Source organism: Malania oleifera, chromosome 6 (genome assembly GCF_029873635.1).
Source record: "Malania oleifera isolate guangnan ecotype guangnan chromosome 6, ASM2987363v1, whole genome shotgun sequence".
Taxonomy (NCBI): domain Eukaryota; kingdom Viridiplantae; phylum Streptophyta; class Magnoliopsida; order Santalales; family Ximeniaceae; genus Malania; species Malania oleifera.
This window is the reverse complement of record NC_080422.1, coordinates 28,307,790-28,315,541: the sequence shown is the minus strand read 5'-3', so window position 1 is coordinate 28,315,541 and position 7,752 is coordinate 28,307,790.

Here is a 7,752-nt window from a genome sequence, read left to right as displayed (position 1 = left end):
CTAGTAATTCCTGCAACTGCTCCTTCAACTCTCAAAGTTCTGCTGGAGCCATCCGGTACGAAGCTTTAGAGATTGGCGCCTTACCAAGTAGCAATTCTATCGTAAACTCCACCTCATGATCCAGAGGTAAACCGGGTAAATCATCTGGAAACATATCCAAGAACTTGCTAACTACCCGAATGTCCTCGAGTCTCAACCCATCTTGCGGCGGTTCCTTCACACAAGCTAGGTACCCCCGACACCCATCCAAAAGTAACCTCCTCACCTGTAATGCCGATAGAATCTGTGGCGTCAAACGCACACATGATCCTATAAACTCGTACTCCTGCTCCCCAGGAGGTCTGAACACAACTACCTTCCCATGACAATCGATTACAGCATAACTGGAGAACAACCAATCCATCCCCAGAACGACATCGAACCCTGACATGTCGTATACTACAAGATTCGTCGGTAGCAACTTCCCCTGAATTACCACTAGGCAGTCTTCCAACATCTTTCTTCATAATAATATACTCCCAGATGGTGTAGTAACAGATAACACCTCGTTCATGACTTGGGTCTCAACCCCACACCGTTCAGCAGAGCTCATAGATATAAACGAATGGGTTGCACTCGAATAAAAAAAAACAGAAGCTTTATTTGAAAGTAATAATAAGGTACCTGTCACTACATTTCCTGCATGCTTTGCATCTGCTGGATTAAGAGAGTATACTCTGGTCGGAGCTGTATTCTCCTGACCGGTTCCCCGAGGTATCTAATTACTCCCTCAATTCACACTGGATACAGGCATGTCTCGCTTCGGTGCGTGAAAATCGCGAAACATGTGACCTGACTAGCCACAGTTGTAGCAGTTACCCCCAAATGACCAACACTCACCCTCGTTCCATCTGTGGCATCTGGTACAACGACCACTAGTCTAACTCTCCTAAGAACTCTACCACTCGGTATTATGACAGTAACCCGAGCCCTTGTTCCTCTTCTTCCAAGATCCCTGACAAGATCTTGACTGAGAACCAGAAGGTACTGTCCTCTTCCCCGATTCCTGAGCCACCTCATCCTCTTGGATACCGGTCTCAATCACCATGGCTTTATCCACCAAAATCGAGAACTCTCAGATCTGAAGCATACCCACTAATCTACGGATATTCTCCTTTAGGTCCTTCTCGAATCTATGAGTCTTCTCATACTTGCTCGAGATCAAACATGGCACAATCAGGGACAGCTCTATGTACCGAGTCCCATATCCATGCACCATCATACTTCCCTGAGTCAGAGCAAAAACTCATCCGCCTTCGCATCACGTACTGAAGCCGGGAAGTATCTGTCAAAGAATACCTCCTTGAAACGGCTCCACGACATCTCCTCAAGACCACCCTTTGCTTCTCTAGCAGATTCACTATAGTCCACCATCGACCTGCCTCCCTAGATAGCTGGAAGGTAGCATAGAGGAATCGCTGCCTATCTATGCAGTACAGGACCTCCAAGATCCTCTCAATCTTTTCCACCCATCCCTCTGCTATCGTTGGGTTATGTACCCCTAGAGAATGTCAGAAGATGCATGCGTGTGAACCTCTCAATGGTGCACCCCGCAACAATTGGAGAGCATTCGTGTTTCCTCACACTCCACCCGATCTCTCACAAAACCTGCCTCGTCAAACCTCGAGGCACAGATGGAGACTCATCGCTTGCAGTCTCCTCAGAGCCACTTCCCAGGTCATTATTCTTAGGCTCCATTCTGAAACACAATAGAACTCTATCAATATCCCTACAACATATACAGTTAACACAATTATCTATCCACAGTCATGTTAACCACTCCCTGCCAGGTCCAGGTCTGTCCTACCACACCGACATAAAAGTCATCAATGGTCTGCCCTACTTTTACTGGAATCGTCATTCTAGGATAAGCACGGAATACCACCAACAAATCCCAGTTCAGCAACAGAACAACCCTCAACCAACACTACCCACATCCAACATCCTATACTCTGTTATGTACTCACAGCTAAGCCTAACCAAGTCTATAAGACCTAATAATTTGGTTGGCTTTGATACCAAGTTATTATGCCTTGAACCCGAAAATGGGACCCAGGGGTGAAAATGTAACCTAACCTGCCCCTGTATCTAATAAAATATCCAAAGATATAGTACAAAGGATAAGGGTCCGACCCCGTGGGGTTCCCAGACACCCTATATACATCCAAACACAACAGAATATACGCAGCGGAAAAAGGTCTTTCTATACAAGCAGGTACCATACTAGAGTCTAAACAAGAGCAAAAACAAGGCTCTATCATACAACGTACAACTAGGTGCCCAACATGTCTTAAAACAGCAACCCACAAAACACAAGTCCTAACACTTACCAAAGCGCTACCTGCAGTACACCGGCTGCTACGCTCCTGACACAAGCACGCTAGTTTTGGTTACTCGAAGGACTTGAAAAATGTGTACGTTCAGTAGGGGTGACACACCTATCAGTAATGAAGAATGCATGTTATATCGTTGTGTGGCATTTGAGTGTTATCACAATGCAACATATGCACAGTTAAATGCAGTTCCAGTACTAATTTCACAATAGTGCATACACACTCACACACATGATTAGCAATCCTGGTGTCGTCACACCTTTCGGCTCGAAGCCGGCCGCGACATACGGTGTTGGCCCATAGCCAACTGATGAACACGATGCCACAGGCACATGGCTAGTCCCAGACTCCCATGGCATCGTACCAACGCTAACTGGTGGATCCACACCCTTTGTTGATTAGCCGGGATAGGCTCACGCCCTCGGATATAGAGTCAGACACTCTACAAACCTATGGCCAGTGATTTCATATACCCTCGGATATAGAGCCGGACACTCTTAGTACTTGGAACAAATTCGGAACCACGTTCCTACTCGCATTTTAACTAAACAAACATAAACATGCATGCTTATATAACCAAACAAACCACACCCATTTTGGTAATCTAAAATCATGGTTTTCAAACATATAAAGTTTAAAACAAGTCAAGGCACGTCATCCCTATAACACAGTACAAATCAACATATATATTTGGTTTTCAACAAAACCAAGGATGCAGCTCGTCGCCCCCTTTTCCCAAAATTGTAATCATGAAAAACCCATAGTTTTTCCCATTAGATCCCCCCAAATGAGTAGCCAAAACACACACAGGACTGTAGACCACAATTCCACTAAGTCCAATTTAAAAAATAATCAATATAAACACAATTCCCCTTACCTTTCCCCCAAATGGCAAATCCCGAACTCTAAGGCTAATAAACAGCAAACCGAGTTCCAAAAACTACAAATCCCAGTACATAAAGTACTTGTAACACCGTTCTCTACAAAATTATTAGATCATAATTGAAAACCGAGCCTTACCTCGATTTTACTCCAAAACTCGAAAAATGGCCAAACTAAAAATCTAATTTTTGTAGAGCTTGTAGAGAATCCTTCCACGATCCTAGTGGTAACTTTGGATCATCAAACTAGATGATGAACAGCGAAGAAATCTAGAGAGATGGAGAGTCGGAAGAGTTTCTAAAGAGATAGAGAGAGAAAATGAGATTTCTTAGCTGAGAAGTAATGAAAATATCTATTTATAGCCCTCTGACCCAGCCACTTCTCATCGACGAATTGTGTCCTCATCGATGAGACCTTATAGTCTTCTTGTCGACGAGACCATGACCTCGTCGACGAGCCTGGGATTTTTGATTTTTCAAAATCCCTTGGCTTCTCCTCATCGACGAACACTTGCTCCTCGTCGACAAGAAATGTGAGGCCTTCGTTGATGAACTACAGCTTCATCAACGAAGCCTATTTAATTACCTTTTTACCCCTCTCTTATTTAATTAAACCCCTATTTTATAGTTCGGGTTCTTACACAAACTTATTAAGTAGGCTTCCAGAAGCTAAATTCTTCCTAATTTTTGGTACATGGTGTACATCAGTGAGAGTTAGAACTTTTCCAAAAGTAAATTCAAAAGTAGCATCTCCTTTGCCTTTTGACTACATCATTGGATGAATTTCCCATGTAGAGAACATTACCATTTTCCACCAGTTCATACTTTGAGAATGAACTCTTGTCTTTGTAAACATGCCTTGTTGCACCTGAGTCAATCCACCATGCACAGTCATCTTCAGCAGCATTGATTTCAGAAATCATAACCACAAACTTGTTAGAGTTTGTTTCATCTTGCTTTTTCTTGAGAAGACGACACTCATTTTTGTAGTGTCCAGGTTTTCCACAATGGAAGCATGAACCTTTCTTTTTCTTATTTTGATTCTTAACATAATTGAACTTCCTTTTTAGATTTCTTTTTTTGGGATGTTGGGGTTGTTTAGAACTGCCTCCTTCTTCCATGATATGCACTTTGGAAGTATGCTCTTTTGCACCTTTCTGGTTCTACCTAAACACTTCCTCAACTTGAAAATGTTGGCCCAATTGTTCAAGAGACATATCATCCTTCCTGTGCTTCAAATATTTTTTAACATCATTCTAGGATGGAGGTAACTTATCAATAATAAACGAAACAGAAATGCATTCATCCATTTTCATATTATGTTGATTAAACTGGTTAAGGATATGCATAATTTTATGAAACTGCTCTACAAAAAACCTATTATCAACCATGGTACAATTGAAAATTTTTTCAGTCATAAATTTCTTACTAGTCGCATCATTTGTGAAATACTTAGCTTCAAGTGCATCCCACAACTCTTTTGCAGTAGCCATATTCTGATACAAATCGAACATTTTGTCTGACATTGAATTGCAAATGTGGCCCTTGCATATATAGTCATCTGTTGGCCTTACAAGGTTTAAAATCTTGTTTTGATGATTACAAATCAGAGGAACTTAACATATTTGATTAAGCTAAAAGTTTTAAGATATAGTCAGTCGCTTGACATGACCGATAATGATTTTAAGATGCTACAAGTTAATTCAAGTGCCATGAATGCACTATATTGTGCCTGGGATGTAAATGAGTTCAATAGGGTCATGGCATGTAAGTCAGCCAAAGAAATTTGGGATAAGTTAGAGGTAACCTATGAAGGAACCATCGATGTTAGAGATAGTAGAATCGACATGCTCACAAGCGAGTATGAGGCCTTTACGATGATCACAGATGAAACTATCACTAGTGTGTATACTAGGTTTACTCACATAATAAACTTCTTAAATGCTTTAGGGAAAAATTACTCAACATATGAAATGATTCGAAAAATTCTTAGAGGACTTCCACTGATTTGGGAACCTAAGGCCATAGCAATAACTTAAGGAAGAAGTTTGAAAAACACATCCCTAGATGAATTAATAGGTTCTCTACCCACTTATGAGATGACAATAAATGAAAGAAGTGAAAAATCTAAAAACAACAAATCCATTGCATTTAAAGCCTCAAGTGAAAGCTCTAATGATGAAGATGAAGAAGTGATGGATGTAAATGATGTAGCCCTCATAACCAAAAGACTTGCAAAAATCCTTAGAAAGAAGAATAAAATTACAAGAAAAATCTGGAACTCAAAATCAGATGAAGATGAAGAAGAAGAAACCAGTAAGAAGAAAACAAAGGCTGAACTTCCAACGTGTTATAATTGTAAGAAAGTTGGACACATAAAATCGGATTTTCCACAACTTAAGAAGGATTCCAAAAAGAAAAAGAAAAAGAAAAAGGCAATGAAGGCAACTATATGGGACAATATAAGTACAAGTAGTTCAAAAAGTGAATCAAGTGACCAAGAAGTTGCTTATACTTGTTTTATGGCATGAGACGATAATGAAGAATAAAGTTCCACATCCAAATCATTAAATGACTCATACAATGTATCTTGCTCATTTGATGAATCCAATGATGAGAGTATGTCATCTTATGAAGAATTACAAAGTGAACTATTCAAGGTTCATAAAATTCTAGTTAAAGTAACTAAACGATACACTTCATTGAAAAATAATAATGAAGTTGTTATGAAAGAATTAGAATCTAAAAATCTTGTTGAAAGAGAAAAGGATTTAAAAATCAAGAGATTAGAAAGTAAGAATGAACAAATGATGAAAGAATTAAGATCTCAAACTTCCATTGATAACGAGAAAGATCTATATATTTCTGAACTAGAAAACAAAATCAACAAAATGTCTCAAAATCAAGAGAAGGGTAAAAATACACAAGACCTGAAAATCTGTGATCTTGAAAAGAAAATTGAGGATCAAAATAAAATAATGTACAACTTCACTAGAGGAAAAGAAAATCTTGATAAAATGATTAGCGCACAAAGAATGTCCTTAAATAAAGAAGGCATAGGATTCAATGGAGTTGAGAATACAAGAAAAAATAACCTCTACATGGGGTACTTTGCAAAAGCCTCCAAAGATTATGCTAGCACCTCCTCAAATGCTTACACATTTGAGTGTCCATTAAAAAGAAAGGGTGCAAAAATCAGACAAGTTTAGAGAATAAAAGAATCAACTCTTGTTAAACCATCCGGACCCAAGAAACTATGGGTACCTAGATAAAAAGCCTAGTTCACAAACTAGGAACTCCAAAGATATTAGGATTGGCCATTCCCTTTTTAAAAATTAAGAAAGTTAAATCTATACTAAAATGAAAAGGGATGCCTCCATAGCCTACAAGATTCAAGATAGCCAATTCAAATATAAGAAGAAAATTTATCCTTGTTCAATATATGGAAAGTTACTTAATCCAATTTAATACAAGGCTATTGAACTAGTTGAAATGGAAAATCTTAAAGAAGAGTTTATGAGCTTATTGACGACTATAACATTGAAACAAATGTACAAAAATGGTATTGTTGGCCACAAATCAAGAAAGCTTGGATTGTACAAGGCTTATTTTCAAAATAAACGAAGTCATTTGCTTCAAAAAGCCAATTTAGAAAGTCAATTGAAGCTTAATAAAATGATAAATCAAAAGAGAAAGATTGACTTGCAAAATTGAAATAACTTGCTAAATATGAGCATGTTATGATATTAATGATATTGATACAATATTGGTATTATTCTTGTTATTGGTATCCATAAGCACCTACATGAAATTAATTGATATTTGAGCATGACGTGATAAATTTAAAAGCATGATTGGTAATCTTGACACCTTCATGAATACATAGTTCATACTTCAAGAATGAAATTCTAAATTTATTAAATATGAAATACATTTCATTCAAGGGGAGTTATACTTATTAAGTAATGATATCATGATTATTGGAAATTATTGAAAATTTTGATATATAATCTTTTGTATTTTCTCATGCTATTTTGGGACTTATTGTCTATTTTTTTATGCATGATGAATGCAAAGTTTCTACTTTGTGCCTTCACTGAATATATACTTTTGCTTATGGTTGCTCTTTGCCTTAGTATTTATATGTTTTTCTTGATATCTTACTCTTTTTTATTGATGTCAAAAGGGGGAGAAGTTTTGGGCAAAAATTGAGCATGATAATTGATCTTGAATTATGAAATGATGTGATATTAAGCTAATCTTGATATATGAGAGTGATATTGAAATTGATCATGAATTTTGATATGCTTATTGAAATTGATCTTGATATTGCAAATATTGTAAAGTTGATACTTATTGTAAGGGGGAGCCTTTTTAAGGCTTACTCATTTTTACTCCTTATTTGTCATCATAAAAAAGGGAGCGATTGTTGGTCTTACAAGCCTTAAAATCTTATTTTGATGATAATAAATCAGAAGAACTTAGCATATTTAACTGAT